Here is a 25,368-nt window from a genome sequence, read left to right as displayed (position 1 = left end):
CATTTACCAATTGTGTGCTGACCTTCCAGCACAGTCATGTTCACCACTTTTCATGACAGCCAATTGCGTGCTGCCTGACAGAGTCCATGCTGTAGGAAGGCTTAACAGATACAAGTTCAGCCACAGTCTCAGACTTTGTTTTTTTTATTTTTCCATTCTGTCATGATATGTAAAACATGAGACATCAAACAGACAAGCCATAACACCCACGTTCCATATTCTTCATCACTGTGTTATATGCATTGTCCTTCCGAATGAGCATTCATTTGTTGTCAGCTGGCACACAAAAGTCACCCCTACGGCTAAAGACATAAACCTGTTTGACGTTGTTGGAGTGAGTTTCTTGTGGAATGAGTCACTCAGTATGCCACATTACACGACTGATTTCATGGGAGTGCCTCAGTCTTACTAAGATTGCTGGACAAGTCGTCCAATGTGAGATGGCCTTAAGAGTTGAACAATTAAGTCTGAAATGGTAACTACAACATTATTTGAAAAGTCTATTCAATAGACCTTGATTAAAAGATATGTGTCTGTGTCTGTATATGTGTTCATGAGGTTGCTATGCCTCTGTGATGTGCCATCTTTTGGAAATTTTACTAATAAAATCCATTTTATTTGGCATTCCAATAGCAGGCGCATCACAAATATTAACACTGCTTTTACAAATCCCTTACCAAATTGCATATAACAGAGGCATTTGCATTGCATGGTGCACTGCAAACATTAACTCTGAGGTCTACATTGATTGCTTAGATTTCAATCCATCTTAGAGGGATAGCACAAGTGGCATGTGACAAAACAGCTAGTGTCGCTGCCTTCTGAGTCCAGAATCTTGGGTTCAAATCCTCTGCCTGTTATTTGTCCATGTGGATTTTGCACATTCGTTCCATGTCTGAGTGGGTTTTTCTCCACCTACTCCAGTTTTAAGTCTACAAAGATGTTCATGTTAGGTTAATTGTCAATTCCAAATTGACCCTGTGTGTGTCTTTGTGAGTGGGTCTGCCATGGAATAGTGTCTTGTTCTGGTCTTTTTCCTGCCGCCTTGAAGGCAGCAGTTCATTGATAGGCTTTAGCCCACCACAATCCTGATTTGGATATTTTAAAAATATGTTTATGTATGTATATGTGATACAGTTTTAAATGGTAAGTTGCACCTTAATTATTTTTTAGTATTGGTTCATATATTTTTTTTAAATTCTAAAACTTTTTAGTTTTTTTTATTTTAAACAGACTATTTTCATTTTGTATTTATGTAAAGTTAAATATTTACAGTATGCAAATTGCAAAGGATAAACTCAAAAATACAAATGCTGTTTGTGCAGTCTACATCATGAGGATTGGTTACATTTTATTGAGTTTTTGTGTGCGAGCATGTGCCCAGATATCAATCTTGGGAAAAAAACTGCATAAAGGTCATGAATCTGACTCCTGAATAATTTGTGGTTTTGAGCTGATTTATAGAAGAAAAAACTGACATTTAAAAGTCAAATCTCAAGCTTTATTCTTTAATGTTGTTTTCAATTCTTGAACTGTAACTCTTAAATCATTTGAATGGAATGCACTCAGAAAGCAGCAGCAACCTTAACAAAAGGTTTGAGGTCTGCTGTTACAGCCATATACTGGGTAATATGTAGGTGATTTTAAAACTAGTAATTTGGGGCATTTCTACCAAATGATAAACATGAAAATTATGCATGCTAATTATTTGAAGGAAAAAAAAACAATGTTCAATATTTTTCCAGCTAAGGGTGGGTGGCACACCAAATTGCCCACAGTAACCTCAGATAAACTGCCAATAGCATACTTATGCAAAGGTCTAACTATTAAATTTTAGTATGCTCTGGTTTTAATTCTGTGTGCACCAGAGATTCAGAACTCTATTCAGAAAATAATATCTAAAGGATGATTGGCAATGCTCATAAACTGGCAGACAAAAGTTGTCTTTTTTCAATAGCTGTATCTCTGGGGATTGAAAACAAGTAGTTCAAACACACAAGCTATTCCAAGGTCACAGACATATGTGCAAAGATGTGACAAACTATGGGGACAATGAAGGATTAAGTGTACAAGATAACAGACCATTTGCATGCTGCATTTTATAAGTTCTGTTACTTTGTGCAGAATTAGAAGGTTTATACTTATGAGAGTGTGAGGCATTGTGGTAAGTACTGTAGATGCCTTTTATAATTTTGTGTAGGCATGAGTAGCAGACGTTTTGACTCTGGGAGTCTGTTTATCAGTAACTTGCAAGGACATGAGAAATGTCCACAAATCATGTACTCCTGTAATTAACTATGCATTTAAGAAGTGTACTGATTAAAGCCATACAGTGATTGTTATTTTAGCAAATCTATATATATAATTCACTAAGCCAGAAGACAAGTAGCCGACCATGGAAAGCACGCCGGAAGGGGCGTGGATTCACGAAACCGCCGACAAGTAAGATGCCAATGGCGCACGCAGGAAGGAGCCACGCCCACCAACTCTTAGACCATTGGATACAACGAAAGAATCACAGAGCCACGCCCACCAACTCGGACGCGACACCAAGGGAAACATGCCGTCATTTCTGTTTGTCTGTGCCACAGTACACTTGCAGCTCTGAGCCACGTTGACTTTTCATTAGTCAACCTCAGTGGAACCTTGGTTCACACACAGAGGCAGCGCCAGAGAGAGACAGAGGCACACACAGGCAGCGCGATAGAGAGAGCCGCGCACACACAGGCAGCGCCAGAGAGACAGAGGGGCGCGCACACACACACACACACACACACACACAGAGAGGCAACGCCAGAGAGAGACAGAGGCACATACAGGCAGCGCGATAGAGAGAGCCGCGCACACACAGGCAGCGCCAGAGAGACAGAGGGGCGCGCACACACACACACACACAGAGAGGCAACGCCAGAGAGAGACAGAGGCACATACAGGCAGTGCAAGAGAGAGCCGCGCAATCCTTTAAAACTGAAGTTAAAACACAATGAAGGAAGCAGTCTTTAAAAACCAATAAGCCCTGTGCCTCTATTTCATTAGAGTCTCACCTGCTTCAGGCCCTGCAACAGTCGAGACGCTCTCTCTGCAGCTGACCTTCTCTGTGCCTGACTCCACTACTGTCAGTCGCCTGATTAAAAATGGCCTTTTGAAGGGGAGCTATGGACCCGCTATACCACAGGAACACATTGCCTTCGAGCCTGCTCTCGCTCACTGTAACGTACTGGCTTGCTCTCTCTCTCTCTCTCCTCACTCACTCACACACTACACAGGGGAGAAATGCCCGAAGCAGAGAGACAGAGGGGGTGGGGGCTCGCGTGCTGCTGAGAGAGAGGGGGGGGGGCTGGGGAGGCTCGTGTGCTGCTGAGCGAGAGAGGGGGGGGGGGGCTGGGGAGGCTCACGTGCTGCTGAGAGAGAGGGGGGGCTGGGGAGGCTCGCGTGCTGCTGAGAGAGGGGGAGGGGGCTTGCGTGCTGCTGAGAGAGAGAGAGAGGGCTCCGTGCTGCTGAGGGGGGGGGGGGGGGGGGGGGGGGCTGGGGAGGCTCGCGTGCTGCTGAGAGAGAGAGCCTGCGCATGCACTGCACATGCCATGCAGCTGAGCAGGGAGCCTGGGTGTTTATGTCAGTGTTATTCAATGTTTTTACTATTACTCTGTGCATTCTATGGTGTAATAATTAACTATATTTGTGCTTAAAAATCTTTAAAAAAATATATTTACATACAGTTCGTATGGTCTGGAATGGATTAATTGTATTTACATGCAATCCTATGGGGGAAATTGCTTCGGTTCACGACCAAATCGGTTTACGACCAGAGGTTTGGAACGAATTATGGTTGTGAACCGAGGTTCCACTGTATATTGAGTCTAGAAAACGTGATCAGCAAGTCTTTGATAGGCTGCAACAAAATGATGAAAGAACGGGCACATTTTTTTCTCACAAGCTGGGTGGGTGTTAGTTAGTTAATTAGTTACACTGCAAAAGCAGCCCAAACCAGAAAAGACTGCTGGCAAAAAGTGGCTGACAAATTAAACGCGTGTGCATTGTACTTACTGAAAGCGGCGTTATGGATTTTGCAAATGTTCATTTTTTCCCTCTGCTTAAAAAACATTAAAAAAGCGGCGTGATTATGCGCCGTATACTACGCCGCGGGTTGGTATGCAGCGTGTAAAACAGTTTGTTTGTCGCGGATAATTTGCCTTTTACTTTAACACGAAGACAATTTCCTGTTAGATTTGCCTTTGCGATGACAATTGATAAGGCACAGGGCCAAACTTTCAAAAAGATGTGCATGTATCTGCCAAAACCAGTTTTCAGTCACGGACAGTTATATGTTGCTCTCTCCAGAGTTCCATCTTTTCATTCACTTACTGGTATGCCTGCAGGAACACGTGCAGCGAGCGAGCGACACACACAGACACACATACAGGCGCGCGCGAGAGAGAGAGCGCTGGACACATAAGAATAATAATACTTCATTACATTGATATACCGGTGTTTTCAGTATTCAAAGCGCTCTCCACACAGGGAGAAACCGGGAAGCGAACCCAAAATCTTCCACAGTCTCCTTACTGCAAAACAGCAGCACTACCATTGCGCTACAAGGCAGTTAAAGAATGTACCGGCCTCGATTTTGTTTTCACTTCTGTTTACAGCGATTGGATCGTAGTGTGCATTGTTGCAATGTTACTTTTCTTGGTGGCTTATTACATTATGGATGTTTCACATGTTCATTTTTTCCCCTGTGCTTAAAAGACATTAAAAAAGTGTTTCTCAACCGTGACTCCGGAACAACTCAGTATGCAAGCTATATTAAGCGTCAACAACGAAGACTCGCTACACCTTAATGAACAATTGCTGAAACTTATCCCTACCGACGAAGTAACTTTCACCAGCGTGGCCTCCATCGTCACAGACGATCCCGCTTTCAGTCACAGACAATTGTATGTTGCTCTCTCCAGAGGTCCATCTTTTCATTCACTCACAGTGGTATCCACAAACCCACCCCATTTGGACAACTGTGTTGTTCAGCAAGTGTTCACCCATCAATACATAATTATGCGGCGTATGTTACGCCGCGGGTTGGCTAGTATGTAATAAATCAGGAAAATACTGTTCTCTCTATTAAATATTATGTTAAAGTGACCTCACCAAGTTCCTTACAATGACAGGCTATACAATAACTGCACCTTACAAAAGTGTTATAGCAACATCTTTTTGAGATTTCATATCAAAAGTGTTATGGTTCCTTCCTTTCTTAACACCTGATTCAGCTGCTCATGACAGCCAAGACTGCACCAATTAATATCAGTTCCAGACCCTTAAATATGATACAGCTAGAACTGTACTTTATATTTACAGTTGGCATATGTCTATCCTGAGTTTGTCCTATTGATAGAATTGCAAAGTTTTGACATGTTTAAAGGTAAACTGTTACAAATGAAGCTGAGTTTTCAATGAGCACATCAATACAGATTGGTCTGTTTTTGTTGGTACATTAGCACTAAGCATGCAATTAGAGGAGGATAAACCAAAAAGTGGCTGTACTGAGAGGAATTTTCATCAAACGGAGGGGCTGAAAACTTAAGGTGTTTTTCACAATTAAAATGTTTGTTTCATGGTATACATGCTTGCATAAAAGCAATAATGCCAGCCAGACATTTCAGCTTTCTTTCAGACTCTAAAACACAACTTTGCCTCAGCTCACTTTCAATTGAGCATATATGATTGAGAGCACATACAGGTACCTATAGTCAATCCCTACAAGACACAACATCTGTAGTAGCCCAGCATACATATTAGTACAGGGGATCCTCGGGTTACAACGTCTCGACATACGACGTTTCGAGTTTACAACGCTCACTCCCATATAAACTTAAAAAAAAATTGAGACTTGAGTGTTTCGGCTTACGCTGTTAGTGTCATACTTACAGACTACATGGGCGAACTAGTTTGGTTGTATGTGGCAGAAGTACGTGCCGTTTGAGGGAGGGAGTTGGCAAACTAGTCTGGTTGCTTTTCATTTGTGTTGCTTTGTTTGGTGACATTTTGGCCCTTATCATGACTCCTAAATGAAAGTCAGAGTCTTTACATGGTAGTGCTTCGAAGAAGAGGAAAGCCATCACGATGGAAGTGAAATTAGACATTGTAATGAGATCAGAAGGAATAAAGGTAAGGAATTTTATTTTACACTCATTTTTTGTCATTTTTTGTGTTACTATAGTACAATGTACAGTACAGTATATTTCCGTTCCTTTCCTTTTTCTGTGGCTTAGTTGTGTTTTTATGTTCTAGATTATGATTTTGCAAATGTGTTAGGATAAGTAAGTGACTTAGGCTAGGGTTTTTTCGACTTACACCAAAATTCGGATCACGTCACTGTTGTAGGAACGGAACTGTGTCGTAACCCGAGGACCCCCTGTATTCTGTTTTCTGTTAGTTCCTCAGTAGTCTGTTCCATGCAAAGGTGACATCACCATATTGCCAAAGAATAGCATCTTGTTTCATTTAACAAGTGGCAATATAAAACAATGGGAACTTGGTACTGTATATTGCTAGTGGCTGGATTTCACAACACCAAGTAGACTGTACTTAATATGAGGAACACTTAGAAGTCCATGCTGTTTAAATTGCATAGCTAAACACAGAAACAAGGGCATGTGGTGCACATAGGTAGTTTCCTCAGCAAATCAGGAAAGCTAAGAGCAACCCAAGATTCAAACATGTAATCTTGAAAAATGTGTTAATTTTTAATTGCTGGCTGTAATTTGATCCCATATATGCGAGTGTCAGTTTATATGCAAGTTTGCTGTGCCATGGAATGGTGGTCCTCTAAAGCTGGTTCATGCCTTGCACCCAGTGATGTTGGCATATATAGTTATGTTTATCCACAAGTTGGATTAAGTATGTTGGATAAATGGATGAATCACAGTATTTGTGCATAAAGACTGCTAGTGGATATCTCTAGACATAAAACAACAATGCTTACACAAATTATTGAGGCAAAAAAACTGATTATATTCAAGGAAAAAGAAGTCATGCTGCAAATCTCAAGGCCACACGTGTGCCACCTGCAGCAGTGCCTACAGGAATAAAAAAATCTCCTCTAATCATAGCTAAACTATACAAAGCATGTAAAGGACAGGCACATATAATTCGAATAATAGTCCTTGGGCTCTTTTATTAATAACCGCCAGCGAATTCTATATTTCCCAGTACAAGCTCTACCCTCATAACAGTCTGTCTTTTTGTGTCTCTATGTATACATCTTGAAATCTTGTCTATTCTCCTCTAGTCTATTCTGTTCTGTTGCCATTATTTCTATCTGTATATACTTGCTTTAGTCTCATTAGTTATTATTTAATCTGCTTTTGCCTCAAACATTATAACTCTATACACTACCACTCTTGCTTAGGGCTAGAGAAGTTGTATACATTCCTCATGTTTATTACATGACTGCTGAATTGCTCCAAATAGCAATCAATTATTAAAAATATTAAAAACTTTTTCTCTTCCGATGCTGCAATAAAAGAATTATTTCAAAAACTGGTGTGAGTCAAGCCATACCTGAAATTAGAGGTATATCCCATCAAGACTGGGATCCCACAGGATGCAACATAAAAGCTACAAGTGCAGGACCCTTTCACTCTTAATAAGGGTAAGCAAGAATGGTTAGTTGAAATTGTGATCACACACAAATACAGGATGACAGATTGCCTTTAAGTTTTAATAAAACTTCATTAAAAAAATCTGCTTTTAGTATGAACATAAACCATTATGTTATAAAATGAATACCTTATTCACATATTGAAAATCCAATCAGGAAGCTGTTATTTTAATTATGTCGCTTTCGAGCCCCAGATACTCCAAGCATGGTGAGAAAATGAACCAACAGATGTCAAAACTGGTCAGTACTGGGGAAATCAGATGGTTGGACAAGCTTTTCCCTGGTTTTAGATTCTAATGGAAAAGAGCTGAACTGTCTGAGCAGAGATAAACCTTTTAAGGTACAAATAACACAAGGCAGGTATACGCAGCTTGCTACGATATGCGTGCCTAATGGTTTCTATTGAAAAGCTTAGATTTTTGCAGTTTGCTTAATACTTTCTTGACATACCCACAAAACATGGCAGATTTGTTTTTTACTAAAATAGAAATCCTCTGTTAGAAAATTTGAAATTACATTTATTATTTGTTTTATTAGGGGGTGCTGTAGAGTGTTAATTAGGAAGCAATGTTGTGAGTGGAAGCGAGCAAAATGGGCAATAACAGTCCATCTGTCTGCAGGAGTGAATGGTGCAGGATTAAAAAAACAGCACCTGAAAGCACTGGTTCAGTGAAGCGCTTTTTATAACCCACATCAGAGTTCAGCGGTCAGTAGTTTCTGATGTGGAATGGATGTCTCATTCAGTGACAAAGTTTCATTTGTATTTGAGATAAATCTGAAATTAGAAAACCTGAAAAACATGACACATTTACATCTGTTTCTTGTTTTGTTAAACTGGATGGTTTTGAATTTTGACCAAATAATATTATATTATACAGGAAGAAAGCAGAAAATGATTTGTTGTTAAATTTATGGACAAGCTCAGTTGAAATGTATGACTTATCTAGATTCCAAGCTTAATTCCCTCATTTCACATCTCCCTGTGCTGCAGCAAATGCATTAGACAACTCATATAAGCTATCAATCTGCCTGTAGTTATCCCATTTAATTTTCAATAACAGCAACACTACAGGTAGCTGACAGGCCTCCTCCAGAGATGCTGCTAAGTGTAAGGCTGTATTGCAACTTCACATAAAAGTTGATATTAATGTACGTCTTATCAAAATGTTTTTGGACTGATTCTTTACATGTAAACTTGGCTTGATATATAGATGGAAACTTAATTAATGCAAAAGAAAATTGAAGGGTTACAGCAGCAGACAGACACAAATACTGTATGTGTGTGTGTGTGTGTGTGTGTGTGTGCGTGTGTGTGTATGTGTGTGTGTGTATGTGTATATATAAACTGCTCAAAAAATTTAAAGGAACACTTTGAAAAAACATCAGATCTCAATGGGGAAAAAAATATGCTGGATATCTATACTGATATGGACTGGGTAATGTGTTAGGAACGAAAGGATGCCTCATCGTTTGATGGAATTGAAAATTATCAACCTACAGAGGGCTAAATTCAAAGACACCCCGAATATCAAAGTGAAAAAATGATGTGAAATTTCATTGCAACAACTCAAAATCGCATTCAGTAGTTTGTATGACTCCCACGTGCTTGTATGCATGCCTGACAACATTGGGGCATGCTCCTAATGAGATGACAGATGGTGTCCTGAGGGATCTCCTCCCAGATCTGGACCGGGGCATCACTGAGCTTCTGGACACTCTTATGTGCAACCTGGTGGCATCAAATGGACCTTAAAACATAATGTCCCAGAGGTGTTCTATTGGATTTAGGTCAAGCAAGCGTGGGGGCCAGTCAATGGTATCAATTCCTTCATCCTCCAGGAACTGCCTACATACTCTCGTCACATGAGGCCAGGCATTGTCATGCACCAGGAGGATCCCAGGACCCACCGCACAAGCATAGGATCTGACAATGGGTCCAAGGATTTCATCCCGATACCTAATGGCAGCCAAGGTGCCGTTGTCTAGCCTGTAGAGGTCTGTGCTCAGTGTGAACCTGCTCTTATCTGTGAAAAGCACAGGGCGCCAGTGGTGGACCTGCCAATTCTGGTATTCTATGGCAAATGCCAGTCAGGCTCCACGGTTCCGGGCAGTGATCAGAGGGCCCACTAGAGGACATCAGGCCCTCAGACCACCCTCATGATGTCTGTTTCTGATTGCTTGGTCAGAAACATTCACACCAGTGGCCTTCTGGAGGTCATTTTGTAGAGCTCTGGCAGTGCTCATCCTGTTCCTCCTTACCCAAAGGAGCAGATACCGATCCTGCTGATGGGTTAAGGACCTTCTACAGCCTTGTCCAGCTCTCCTGGAGTAACTGCCTGTCTCCTGGAATATCCTCCATGCTCTTGAGACTGTGCTGGGAGACACAGCAAACCTTCTGGCAGTGGGACATATTGATGTGCCATCCTGGAGAAGTTTGATGTGCAACCTCTGTAGGGTCCAGGTATCGTCTCATGCTACCAGTAGTGACACTGACCATAGCCAAATGCAAAACTAGTGAAAAAACAGTCAGAAAAGATGAGAAGGGAAAAATGTCAGTGGCCTCCCCCTGTTAAACTATTCCGGTTTTGGGGGTCGTCTCATCCTTGCCCCTCTATTGCACCTGTTGTTAATTTCATTAACACCAAAGCTGCTGAAACTGATTAACAACCCCCTCTGCTACACAACTGACCAGATCAATAGACCAGAAGTTTCATTGGCTTGATGCTATACTCTCATTAAAAAGTGTTCCTTTAATTTTTTTGAGCAGTTGCATATGATGTGTACGTATGTACTGTATATAAGGCAAGAGTTATCTACAAGTAAATTACAGTACATTGCAGTTCAGGTTAGAGCCAGATGGCTGAGGGTAGAAATGATCTTAGATTAGACTAGATTGGATCAGATCAGATCTGATAAGATCTCAAGGGAAAATCTAGATGCATACAGCAGCAGAAAAAAACTAACATAGAGACTCACAGTACAAATATTACAATTAACACACAATTAGAGTTTAAGTATTTTAGTTTGGAACATTGGGAAGAAGCATTTAGTTGTCTGATAGCAACAGGCAGATAAGATCCTAGCACACCATGGAGGAATGAGCCTGGTTAAAAGTGCTCCAAGAGAGCTCCTCCTGTAGGGGTTTTTTATAATGGCATCCAATTTTGACACAATTGCCTTTTCCACATTTGATTCTAGTTTGTGTCAAGGATTAGCACTGTGATAGATCAGGCTTTCCAGATAAGTTTGTTCAGATATTGAGCATAAACTCAAATAGCACTTTTTAGAGCAATGCAGTTGTCTCTGTCTGTTACTAAATGTGCCCTTCCATTCAGCCAAGACCTTATACAGAGGGTGAAAGCCATTGTCCAGAATAGTAAGCAATTTCCTGAGTGACCTCTACTCTACCACTTCCACAATGAGTCCAGCCTAACTCCCAAGATTAAAGTAGCCTTTTTATTCAGTTTGTGTCATCTAATGCCATTTTCCCAGCAAAGCTAGGTAGTAAAGCTGCCTTGACCGCTTCAGACTGGTAGAAAACATGTACGAGTGGCCTGCATACAGCAAACAACCTCATCCCTCCTCAGAAGGTAGAGGAAACTCTGACCCTTCTTGTGTTACAGCCACTGTGGAGGTACTCCACTGAAGCCTGTACCCCGAGATATTTTTATGCCCTTACCACCTCCACATCTTCATCATCAATGAGAACTGGGAGCAGAGTGGGCTTGACCTGATGTCTACAGTTATCCCCTTTGGCCTACTGATGTTGAGATGCAGGTGGTTCAATTTGCACCTATCAACAAAATTAGTAAGATGCATCTTTTTGTAGGTTGTTCCAGTGCTCACTAACCCATACTGAACTGATATTTTAAATGGGGTGATTTTAGTGAAATTTAAAAAATGATATTTTAGGCAGTTTTTCTATAAGAACAGCCTTAAGGCTGACAGTTATTTTAGGAGTCAATTATTTAATGTGTTTAGATCCCACCTTTCAGAACACTTTCTTCTGTTCTGTAGTTGGTGGGTACTGAACAGTTGCTGTGCAAGTTTACTTCTACAGACACAAGAACAGTCTGAGTCAGAAAAGATGTATATGATTTGTACATTTTAATTGATTCTGTCAAACACTGACACCCATTCATTGACTGAAAAGCTTATTGTTCTCCTCCAGGACTATTTTCAAGTTCATAATGTTGTTTGTTGTTTTAACCAAAGCATCTGACTTGTATGTAATGATAGAAATTGCTTTGTGGAAGGGTTTTTGTACAGCAGAGCTACTCATATAACACAAACTTATTATCAATATGCAAATCAGAATATATTAGTGAAGAGGGAAATTCCTACAGTTATCCCCGTTCTTCTATTTCCTTTGGTATTACAGTGTTGCCATTACAGGTTTTCCAGCTACATGACTTAATTTTAATTAGATGTTTTTTACCTTTTCATTAATTAATAATACACCTTTATGTCTATCATTTCTTACATATTATAAGAAGTTAATGCCATATCATTCTTTAACATTTCTTTCCACAACTAAAATGAGTAGGCAAGTCCAGATGCCCACAGGTGTAAACTTTTTAATTGCTCACCATAGGCTTCACATATAAAACCTGCTTACTCTCAGAAACGTTACTAAGCTGTTTCTTACACAAACGTTGGGATTTCTGAAACACGAACTTGGTATGAAAATTGCCTTAAAGTTATGAAAAATTTCAACCATCCATAAGTCCCACACAGAATTTTTTGGTGTTATAATTTTAGCTACTCCAGGCGACAGGGCAATAAAGTGAACAGAAAATCTCTTTTCAGTGAACATTGATGTGTTAGTCCTTGAACTAATTCTATTACAGTTAACTGACATGTTCTCTCAATACAGCTGTCTTTAACATTGATAATAACATTAAGCTTGTGCTTTAGGCATTAATTTAATTTTAATAAAGGGTGTGCTGTGTACTGTACAATGTACTGTAAGTATCAATGACAGTGTACCATCACATACAGTATGACCCTGAAGTCTGCTTCCCACCCTATTATTTAACACTAGAATTACCAGAGCCAACGAAAAAAACTCGTAAATCCAGCACACCTTAAATCACTTCACACCTCTCCGTCAGCCTCCTTTGTCTTCTGTGTCGATAAGCCTAAGCAGCCTGCTATACCATCCCCTCCCACCGCCTCAGAACGGGCATAAAGTTCTCCCAGTTCCTGCCTTGATTGATTATCTGGGAGTGAGATACCCAGAATTGTAAGGGGAAATAATTTGATGTGTGTTTTGTGCCTACAACAATCTATGCAAACACATCATTAAAACAGAAATGTTTTTCATGTTTTAGTAATAAATGACAAAATGTAGACATGAACTGTATAATGTGTGAAGGCTGATGGCCAAATATCAAATAAACACTTTCACAAAAGGTGCAAGTACAATACGCCAGCTTCCGTGGTGTAGCGGTAAGATCCGCTGAGTTATAATATGGTGGTCGTGAGTTCAAAATCGTCTCCCCGGCAAATTTTCCATTTTGAGTAGTGAGCTGCTCTTATTGTTAATATTATACAATAAAAACATACATTTGATTTGTGTCTGTAACAGCCATTGTAAATTTATATTACTTGTAAAAGTTAGCAATTTTTTTTTCAATTTTATTCTCTCAGTCATGATCACGATACAACCACCACCACCCCACATCCGACGCTGTTAGTTTTTATTTGAAACTGGGAATAACTGTGGATGTGAGTGGTGTTTTGAGACAACGGAACTGGAAATTCTCTGATCTGGAGGGATAAAAGCTAACACACAAAACGCTGGTGAATCTGTCTGCTTCGTATCTCACCGTCACTTGAATTTTTTTTTATTCAGTTTTATTGAGTGTTCCTGCTCACGCTGAATTAGTATGCACCTTATGGTCCATGATGTCAAAGCCGCACTGACAAAAAACAGAGACATAGGTATACAGTCGACCCTTGATATAGGACCGGCCTGACATGCAAACAACTTGCTTTACGACCAAAATTTTTGTTTTGAATTACGACCAATATCTTGCGTTATGACCCAAATATGGTCACGTGTATCCGCTTGTGCTATTGTAAACAAACAGCCAAGAGCATTTGTAAGCGTCAGTCGGAGCCCAGATACATGTGTTTGTGGACGTAATTTCGGTCAGTGCAGTGATTTATATAATTTATTTCGGTAATTGCTAAGGAAGGAAGCGAAGGTAACGAAGGTAAAGAAAGCGATCACAATCAAAACGAAGAAGGAAATTGTGTGGAAATATGAGAGTGGCATTCGTGTGACCGATCTCGCTAATATGTACAGCATGTCAAAGTCCACCATCTCTATAATTTTACAAAGAAAAGATTTGTATAAGGAAACTCCTTCCAAACAATAACCACCTTTCGTTTCATTCTCCTCCTCCTTCCTTCCTGCAAGCCAAAGATGTCAACTTAAATGGTGAGTACAGTATGAAATTGTTGTTTCTGGTAGGCTAGGCACTTTTTATACCTTTTTGGTTAGTACATTAGAAAAATTATTTGTGTTTTTGGTAAATTATGCACATTATACAACCCTTTTTTATTAAATAAAGTTAAGTAAGTGTTGCTGTGGGAGGTTCGGAACACATTAAGGGCATTTCCATTATTTTTTATGGGAAAAATAGTCTTGATTTACAACCAACTTGAATTACAACCAGCCCTCGCAAACGAATTGAGTTCGTAAGTCAAGGGTCCACTGTATATGATATTTGGAATAATTCATTTTATGACCTGTATAGTACATTTTGGAAAACATTATGGCACTGATGCAACATTATTCATATTATTCATATTCATTTGCACGCCTTCTTGCGCTTGTAATCAGTGACCACGTTTTTTTTTTTCGATCTTGCCCATGCAGTCTCCTCATTTTGGTGCATGGTACTGTTTCTTTTGTACTCCAGGACGTGCAAAGGAAAGAATAGTACAGAGAGGTCAGTTCCGCGCTGTATGCAATCATCAGATTCAAATGTTAACAGTTCCCACACACCCAAGGACCATCCTTCCTACATTTACGACGTGTACCTGTTGCAATGTACACACTTCTCTCTGTGCTGTGGTTACTATTACACTGAAAGGGTTGGGGGGAGCGGCAGTCTTGGAACAGAAGCTTATCAATATTGCATTCTCTTTTGATTTATCCATTGCCTTTTCTTGTAAGAAACGATGACGAAGTTCCTCTGCAAGGTGGGCCATGAACACTCTTCTTTTCTCAGTACCCCCCGTGCATGCCTTGTACAGTAGATGTGTGTTGATTGCCACCAAGTCAAGCTTGTTATAGTACAAGCAACCAGCCACTTGCTTGCTCCTGCCACACTGAATAAGCTCAGGCCTTCTGGTGTACAATGTCAATGCTGCACAGGGCAAAAAAGAAAGAGACAAATATATGTGACATTTTGAAGAAATCATTTTATGACCTGAATAGTACCAATCAGAAAACATCGTCGCACTAATGCAATATTATTTGAAAATGAACAACATCAGATCGGGTGTGAATTTATATTGTGTGGCCACTACAGCGTCAGATAGGGGGGGTGGGGGGGAGGAGGAGAACATGAATGTAACTGAGAGAATAAAACTGAAAAAAAAGCTAACTTTTAGAAGTATCATACATTTACAGCTGATCTGATGTTGTTTGTTTAAAAATAATAAAAAAGTTCATGTCTACATTTTGTCATTTATTACTAAAACATGAAAACGTTTCTGTTATAACAATGTGTTTACATAGATTGTTGTAGGCACAAAATACACATCACATTATTTCCCCTTACAATTCTGGGTAGCTCTCTCCCAGATAATTAATCAAGGCAGGAACTGGGAGAACTTCTTGCTCGTTCTGAGGCGTTGGTTGGTGGGGGTGGTATAGCAGGCAGCTTGCTGCTTGGGCTTATTGACACATTTAGAAGACAAAAGAGGCTGACGAAGAGGTGCGAAGGGATTTAAGTTGGGCCGGATTTGCGAGTTTTTTCATTGACTCTGGTAATTCTAGAGTTAATAAAATAAAAGAGTCGTGGGTTCAGCTGGGCCCGATCATGAAAACATTAGCCAGACCCATTTCAGCACCACATATAAGTTGTATATTACTTGAAAGAAAGTGCTTTCTGTTTACAAAAGCAAATGCATTCTGTGATGATGCCTTTATCACAACATGTGTGTAGTCAATTGCACCAATTACTTGAAAACAATCAGCAATCGGTACAAATTGCCTTTTGATCTCAGCACTCTCACCCTGATTGTAAGGAATGTATCTGGATAGCATTTTAAGTATACCAAGGCTTGAAGTGCCGGCGCTTCCCTTCTTTTGCAGCAGAGAAAGTGGCTCTGACATTGCATGTATTTAAGCACGATCAAAGTAACTGGTGCTCTCTGGTGTAACTCTATGTACTTTAGAACACATTGTATAAACTAAGGGGAAGAAAACAGAAAAGGGAGCACACTGGCTATAATTTAATTCCACTTCAAGCACCGATTGCACCATCCCACACAGGTGTCATGTCGCAGCTCAGCAATGACTGCAAGATCCCTGACAGGTCAGCCGTTTCCCACTGAAAAGCTCCCATTGCCAAATATCCTACGGGTGTTAAAAACTGTAAAAGAACAGAGATTGCATTATTTCTGCATGATCGTCTCTGTAATGTAGACTCCAATTCAGCACAGAACTCCCAGAGCCAGTCATCATCATGAACCAAAAATCACTGCAGTCCTTGAAAACGTGCTACCTTGCGTAGCCTGCACACTGCTGTACAGCTCCACAACGGTTTGCCACATTTTGATGGCTTGTGCAGTACTGCATAACATAACTTAAAGACATAGACTGCCTCTGCCACCTGGGATAGGCCAAGATGAGCTCACAGATGTCCCACAGGGCATCAATGTATTCAGAGACATTTGGATGTTTGTTTTAGGTTGAAGGTAAAGAGATTTGTATGTAGTTCAATACTGACAGTTGCTTGGCAATTTTTTTTTTTTTTTGCTTTCTCCACTCTTAGTTTTTACTTTTCTTTGTGAACTTTTTTTGGTCTCCATTTAAGTCAGTAATAATAATGTGTGACACTAGAGGGCGTTGTCGCTCCTCAAACCTTGCAGACAAACGTCCATGACACCAAGTAAAAGCACCAAGAAATAATTTAATTTCTTCTTTCTTTGATATTTTGCCACAGTGCACCACAATAACCCCAATAAACAATAAAGCAATCCAATAAATCAATCCTCCTGTCCCAGCAGCTCCATCACACTCCCTCCCAACTCCGGCTCAGCTTGCTGGGTCTCCCATAGTCCTTTATATAGTCCTTGACCCGGAAGTGCTCCTGTCCTTCTGTCCATGTGATTTAATAGCACTTCCGGGTCAGATGAAGACTTGCATTTTTCTTCAGCCCGGAAGTACTTCTGTTCTTCCGTCCCCATGACTTGGGAGTACTTCCGGGTTATAGGGAAAATAAAAATCCCTGTGTCTCCCTGCAGCGTCACACAATGGCACCCAGCAGGGCTGTGAAGCTGAACTCCATCTCCCATGGTGCCCTGCAGGAATCCAGGGCACCTCCATGCTGCAGGGAAGACGCCATCTAGCATCCTGGGTGTGTCGGACGGGATGAACTGCCATCCGTCCATCATTGATGATAATCCATTTTATTTATATAGCGCCATACCTCAAGTTTATGTTCACTAGGTTTTGTTTCTAATTTTTTCTTGTGGTTTTTGTTGTAAAGACATCACTCAGTAACACTGCCAAATTTATATGATGATTTAGATTATGAATATTCAAAAAAGCCTAAAAGTACCTCTGTATGAGCACAGAGTTGTAAGTTGATTGGAGATTTAAAATGAACTTGGCTTGGAACCTGACGTACTTACGGTTTTAGGAATACAAGACCTTCAGTCTTGTAGTCTGACATCCCCAGTGACTCGACTGCCTTTGACCACAACTAAACCAAACGCTTCATTTTGTTTTACGTTGTAGATGTGGGCTTTTGTGCATACAAGAGTTGGCAACTAATTGGGTACTCAGGCAGTTTAACAATGTGACTGCAAGGAGGAAATAAAACCAGTTGTTTTGGACTGGTAAAACAGAAGTGAAGATTTCCTATCCCCTATGTCTTGTTTTTGCTGTACCTAGAGTAGAAAAAGAGAATAGACTGGCAGAGCCCACAGCTGAACTAACATACCTGAAAGCATTCATACAGCCCCTAGCACTGTCAGGCAACAACATGTCATCCAGTCAAAATGCTGCACGCTAGTGATATTATGGAAATTTGAAACTGTGCTGTGAGGTCATGGGGCAGTTGTGTAATCCGTCAATCCCTGTGATTCCTAGTTGTGTAACCAGACAACCTTAAAGTAATGAGATCCAGCAACCACAGTCATTAACTTTGACATGCTGTCTGACTGAAAGTCATGTAGTATGCTGCTCTGCACATATCAAGCCATCACTCTTACTAAGAGGTAAGCAGAACAGAGTTCAGTATAAATATTACTTCCTCACCGGGTCATATTTAATTTAAAAGTATCGCAGCCAGATACAGCAGAGTGTAAATTTACCTTTTGATAAACCCAACAAATGGAAAGGTCACATCCTCAGCAGATGCAAATATGACACAGGCAGGTTACATGGCAAATGTATCAGGCTTAGAAATCTCTGCTTGTTAGTCAGTCTGCAGTATAGCCAGGTGCTTATATTTTTAGACATTTAAGAAGATTTGATCTGTCTCTGGTAACACACATCATGATGCAAGAATTGGAACAAGCTGTAACAAAACATGATGTGTTAGCTCATTTTATTAAAAGATTTATGTGTATTTTGCACCCTTGGCAACACATACTTACGCCAATTACATTTGTGGATCATGTCTAGCTATGTAAACAGAGCTATAACAGTTGTCCTGAAATATAATAATTATTAAATTATCTACCCGATAAATTTCACGGTTAGCTTTAAACATAAGAGAGGTATTACATTGCATTTACTTATTTGGCTGACACCTTACAAGGTGACTTAAAACACTTATGATACAATTGGTTACATTTCTGTTGGTTTTCCAGTTATAGCTCAGGCAGGTCAAGTGACTTGCACAGGGTCACACAGTGTCAGCAGCAGGATTTGAACCCACAACCTCAAGGTTTGAAGTCCAAAGCCTTAACTACTATACCACACTGCCTGTCAATATCTGTGCATATTCACAGAAAAGTAGTTTTAATTAAAGGCCACTACAATCCTAATGATTTTACTTTTCAGGGTTCAATTAGTCAGTCAGTCATCAGTCAGTCAGTCATTGTCCAACCTGCTATATCCTAACACAGGGTCAGGGGGTTCTGCTGGAGCCAATCCCAGCCAACACAGGGCGCAAGGCAAGAACAAACCCTGGGCAGGGCGCCAGCCCACCGCAGGGCACACACACCAAGGACACACTAGGGACAATTTAGAATCGCCAATGCACCAATGTCTTTGGATCGTGGGAGGAAACTGTAGCAGATAAAGCAAATTATACACATTATTAATTTATTATAGTTTGTTTTAACAAGTCATATCCTTACACAAATCTCTTGTTTTTGAACCCAGACACAGAAACATAAAAATTGTTCACCTGACTATCATAGGCAGAAGTCTGTGAGAGACCTAGCAAAGTTTGTGAAATTATAAAGCAAAACAGAAGAAACGCTTTAAAATCAATTGGTAACATTTCAATTTGGTATCCAAAAACCCAAAGCCAGGGAGAGAATATGATATGAGAGTTAGATGTTTCTAATTTTTCCATAAACATGCAAAATCTTTTTATTATGGATCCAATCTGTAAGGTTTTCTTGTTGAGGGGTGTTTTTAAATTTCATTTCACAATACTACTTTCCAGTGCTCATGTGTGCTCTTGTCTTTTGCCGCTTCTTCACTTCCAGTCCGCGTGTATAAAAGTTAATCTGACTGTAGTACTTTTCAATGTGAATTTTAATATCATTCCCCCCAGCCTTCTGCTCATCCACAGATGTAATGTCTTTGGCTGTATTGTTTGGTCACCCACAAGGCAGTGTATTTTCATATGAAATGCTTAATTTATTTTGTTTGCACTTTTTTGTGAAAACCTTTGGAGTAAAATATGCTTTCATATTACCTCTCTTATGTCATTATTTTTAAAGTTGACCGAGCCAACATTAAGAATTGATCACACTTTTTGAAAATTACACAGTGGTTAGTAGGGATTCCCAGACATTTTTCATTCCTGCATTCCCGGGAATGAAACTGCTGTAATTCCCGGGAAAATGGGAATGGCCAAGCTCGCATATATAGCGTGTAAAAATCGATCAAGAAATAACATAGTTATAGTTGGAAATAATTAAGGTGGCGCCATTGCTGCAGTTTGCACTTCATCAGACAACAGCTTTGAACAGCAACTTGAAATTGCAATGCATCAGTCTGTTGCATCCGCATTATCTGTGCCAAGAAACGTGCCATCACAGAATGATGATGGAAAAAGCTGAAGTGACAGTGTTTCAGCACAACGGCAAGCGCGGGCGTTGTTTAGAACAAGTGTATCAGTGATGATTGTGCCACCTACTTCAGTGGAGGCAGAGCATGCTTTCTCAGCAGCTGGCGTACTTCTGCATGAAGGTGTGCTCTCATCTGGATGACCACACGCTGGACACATTAACAATAATAATAATAATAATAATTCATTACATTTATATAGCGCTTTTCTCAGTACTCAAAGCGCTATCCACACAGGGAGGAACCGGGAAGCGAATCCACAATCTTCCACAGTCTCCTTACTGCAAAGCAGCAGCACTACCACTGCGCCACCTGTGAGGACATTGTGCTTTCTATGCTCTTATTACCGCAACTAAAGATACGTGTACTCCTATGACAGCATGAACTGCTTGTAGATAAGGTTAGTCTTTTATTTGTGTCAACATATTGCAGTAGTTTTATCAAAAATAAGTGTCGGTCATTCTAAAACCATTCACATGTGAGATGCCCGGGATTCCTGGGAATGAAATGCGGGACTCCCGAATTCCCGGGAATGGATAAACCTGTACGAGAATGGATTCCCAAGTGGTTAGTGCTACCGCTTCAGTGAGCCAATGTTGTGGGTTCTACACTCCCGTCTGGTCATTGTCTGGATGCAGTTTCTGCATGGGGTTTTCTACCAAATACCCCAAAATGTCTATGTTCATTTAATTAGCGACCTGTGTGTGAGGGGTGCCTGCAGTGGACTGGCATCCTTTCAAACACTGTTTCCTTCCTTATCCCAAACACTGCCTGTTCCTGCGTTTGGCCCATTGCTCTGAGAAAGACTTTTGACGCCCCTTGACCATGAAGTGGAGTAAGCAGGTTTGAGAATGTTATGTTTATTTACCTTATCCAAAAGTAGGGAAGAAAATACACTTTCATTAACCATTTTCTGAATGAATTACTTATGGTCTGCACTTAGTGCGTATGTTGGCATTTCACTTTTAAAGTTTTACACTGCACCAGGTAAAATTCTAGTCACACGTTCAAAAAGGTGTGAAAAATGATTTGCCAAAATATTATAATGACCCAACACAATAGTTTACATTTAATAACAAATCATTTATATGTTTACAGATATGATATAAACTTGTGTGTTTTTATTTGTCCTGATGTTTTGTTGGCTAATTTTTCTGCTTTGCTTGTTTTCTTGCAGCACACTGAGTGGATGTTGTATTTAAAGTTTGAAATGTGCTGCTGTATAATTTATAATTTGAAATAAACAACAAAATAAATTTAAAATAAAAACTGAGATATATATTCTCCAATTATGACTACTTATGTGAGAAATCCAAGAGCGCACTTGGCTCGGGGTAAATGTGGGTTATAGAGAATGGCTGTGGTCCAAAGAATGGGGAGTGCTGTGGGAGTTAAGTTCTCTAGCTGATCCTGAGCAGTAGCACATATTTTGTATGCTATCTGATCGTGTTCACTATATAGTATAAGTGTAATGCCTTTAGAAAAAGAAAATACAAGACACACTTAGGCAGGGTCAGGAATAGTCTGCTTAATTTTCAGTGTGCTGCATTCAAAGGAGATGAAAAGAAAGAGCTCTTAATTTGCTAATGAGTCTGCAGCTTATTAAATTCCCTTCAGAGCTGCTTCATGAATATCTGAGGCAGGAGTAATGAATATTCAGTAGCTGTTCTGAAAGTTTCCATTGTCTTAAGACCTTTCTTCATGCCATTTTGAACAGATGTTGACCTTTTAGAGTCGTTGATGTTCACCTGTGTAATCAGGACAGTGGTGTTTAGTAGTATACGGTGAATCATTGGACTAGAGACGTAGACCTTTACCTTTCTTTCCATAAGCCTTGTGTTTTCTAACATATCAATAGCTTATATGTGCTCTCAGGTTAGATGTTTATCCTGATCGTCTGAAATCTGCCATACTAGTAATTTTGTATTTTGGAGGTAGTGTGGTTTGAAGAATTATACAACATGAAGAAAACATATCACCTGTTTATTAAAAATATTATGCAGTACAGTTTACAAAAATGACAACGTATAAAACACTCATGCTCTGTTTCTTGTTTTGAGGTAATGGTATTTTTTATTTTCACTGTGCTTACACAATTTTATAGTGCTTGAAAAATACAAAAATCTTGAATAGTGTAAGGCAGGATACCACTAAAAGTACAGGGAATGGCATAATGAATTTTTATTTTTCTGACCGCTTCAGACCTCAGTGTAAGTTGACAGAAATGGCAGAAGAGTGAAAAATTGACTAACAAATTGCAAAGCAATAAATACTGAGGACTTAATTCAAACTTTAAAACTTTTCATACTCCTCTTTCAATGTGAACAAAGCCTGTTGGGCTCAAATTAATTTGGAGTTTTATAACAAATTTATGTTTTGTAGGAGTATATATTTTACTTATTGATAGTTATAAAAACACTGTTGCAGTTTTTCATACGTAGACTGCACAGTGCAGAAACTTTGATATGTCCAGTTATATCATTACTTATCAGTATATTTGTATTTTTTCGTATCTGATGTTAATATCTTTATACCATTCCCCTTTTTGATTTCTTTTAAGAGTCTTTAAATATGGTCGTTTTTATATTAACCAGGAAATAGTTAACTTGTATCGTAATGTCTTTAGTTGGTCATTTTTGCTTGACCACAAAACGCAGAGAGTAAATAAAAAGGTCAGTAGTAAAAATTATAACAATTTTGCATTACCTGTTTTGCTAACTGAGCAGCACTAGAACTGGTGTTCTTCATCTCTCTCCTTGAGCCTTAATTCTTGCTTTATACTTGCTACCAAGTGGTTGTTAAGAGTCTTTGTGTTTTCTTACAAAATCTCCATCTAGCATCAATCATAAAAAAAATACTGCCTGTAATGAATGAATCACGGTTTTCATTTTCAATTTCAGTCCTGGAGGACCTTAATGGCAATCAGATGGCCAGTTTTACTGTTAATTGATCTCATTGTTTAATTATCTGGCTCAGGAATATTTCTAATAAATTCATTTTTTTTTTTTTGCTGTTTTCTACCCTTTACTGTTGAGTTTTATCTCTTAATTGTATCCAAACGCTGTTGATTGCAAGTGAGCAGTGCAGACACAGGTGCAAACAACATTGGATGCTAAAGGGGAATGATTACTTTATTGCCATTTTCACATGTCTGCTCATTAAGAAACATTTCTTACAAGTGATTAGGCAAATATAGATGGCACTGAAGTAATCACCCCCCCTTTTAACATTCAGTTTTGTCAGCATTTGGATAAATGGATGAAACTCTGTTGAAAATGGTGAATTAAAAGAGGAGGAGGAAACTTAAGCAATTAAACAGATATTTCAGAATTTAATAAAATAAGAGAATAACAAAGCAGAATTCAATAAACAATAAGAGCAATTAAAAGTTAGAAGGAGGCACAAATGGTGAAACTGATTGGAAATAAAACCACACAGTGTGGGGGTTAGACGTTAGGGCTCAACCTGGGAAACTGGAACCACTGAACTACTGCCATTAGTCTCAAGTTGAAGCCAAGGTTAAATGAACATGGACACACCACTGCGAGATTGCTCCATTGTTGTATAATGCGTGTTAGTGATATTTCTTTGGGCAGAGGGAGTGAAACCTGCTAAAATTCATTAAAAGATGTTGAAAGCAGCATGACCCAACGAAATGTTTATGAATGGGTAGAAAGGTTTAAAGGTGGAAGAACAGGTGTAACTGATGAAGCTTAGTCTGGTCGACCATCAACATGACAAATGCCTTCATCAAAGAAGACCAATTGATTACATTGCCACTATTGCTGCACATTTAGGTATCAGCTATGAATCTGCATATGCCATAATGCATGGGGTACCGTAAAGTTTGCGCAAGATGAGTATGCAGATAGCTTATTGATCTGAATACACTAACTGCAAGTGGAGGATGCAACACATTTCCTGAAATGTTATGAAGAAGATCAGAGTGTTTTGGAATGAATTGTCACCGGTGATGAGATATGAGTCCATCTCTGTGAGCCAAAAAGCAATGGACAAAGCATGTAGTGGAACCCATCTTCACTAGTAAAAAAGAAATTCAAATGACCTTATTTGGGAGATGAAGTGTTTCTTATTCTGATGCATTTTCAGGAACACGGACAATCAGTGACCAGTGCAACATACTGTGCTATGCTGGGAGAGAAACTGAAACTGAAAGAGGAATGCTATCAAAAACAGTCTTGCTGCTCCATGACCATGCACGTTGCCATGCAGTGGCCACAATGTGCAGGCAATGCAGCAGCGGTAGTTTGAACGTCTTCTGAATCCGCCTTACAGGTCTGATTCAGCAATTATCGCATCTTCATTCCACTTAAAGAGACTCAATGTAGTCGCAGGTTCACCTCTGACAATGAGGTTAAGGAAGCGAAACTGACCTGAGTTCAGGAGCAGCCAAAAGCTGCTTCACCCAGGTAATGAAGAAGTTAGTGGAACGATACAAGAAGTGCATCAAAATGCAGGAGGACTATGTGAAGAAGTGGTATAACTGTTATGTGAATCTCCTCGCAGTTTCCAATATTGAAGGCTAAGTTGCCTTTACTTTTTTTGATTCTCCTTCGTATATGGGGTAATCAGTAAGTGACCAAGGATTACTTTTTGTTTACTAAATCAACTATCATCTCATTACTGAATTTCTAACACTAGAGAACAGCGCGCGCACTTTTGGTAAATTGCTTTTGCCTTGTCAACATGTACCAGGACCAGTTTCCTCCTTACGGCACAATCAAGAGATGTGCTACAGAATTCTGTTTCACAGGACTGCTACTGATGATGACTCAACGTATGTTAGGTCCTTAACATTGATGATAAAAGAAAATGTTTTACAACATGGCACGAATCTCAAACACTGTAAGGGTTAGTTGTGAATTAGCTAATCCATTCCTCAAGAATAAGTAAACATAAGCAAGGTCTGTGCATGTTGAGTTCCCAAAATGTTGATATACTGAAATGAAGAGGCACAACACCCAGTGTTCCAAATAGAATCTCTATCACTTGAGTTTGGACTGGGAGGATTTTAATAAATATTTCAGAATTGGGGTTGAGAAGTCAATAAAAGCTGTCATTTTGCTTGACTTCTCACTACATTCATAATGGCTAACACGGTACAACACCCTAGTACTACAGAAGTAGGGATGAAATGTGAATGTATCATTATGACTCCGTGTCCAAGCAACAGTCAAAACTGTAAACATGG

General features: G+C 39.7%; 1 protein-coding gene across 1 annotated transcript in view; it reads left to right on the top strand.

The window, feature by feature from the left end:
- Positions 1-25,368, top strand: part of man2a1 (mannosidase, alpha, class 2A, member 1) — a 516,515-nt gene that overhangs the window by 400,389 nt on the left and 90,758 nt on the right. The gene's annotated exons all lie outside the window — the stretch shown is intronic.

The sequence above is a fragment of the Erpetoichthys calabaricus genome, chromosome 7 (genome assembly GCF_900747795.2).
Source record: "Erpetoichthys calabaricus chromosome 7, fErpCal1.3, whole genome shotgun sequence".
NCBI classification, from domain to species: domain Eukaryota; kingdom Metazoa; phylum Chordata; class Cladistia; order Polypteriformes; family Polypteridae; genus Erpetoichthys; species Erpetoichthys calabaricus.
Note: the sequence above shows the minus strand (reverse complement) of the source record. Positions and strands in the feature narration are given on the sequence as shown.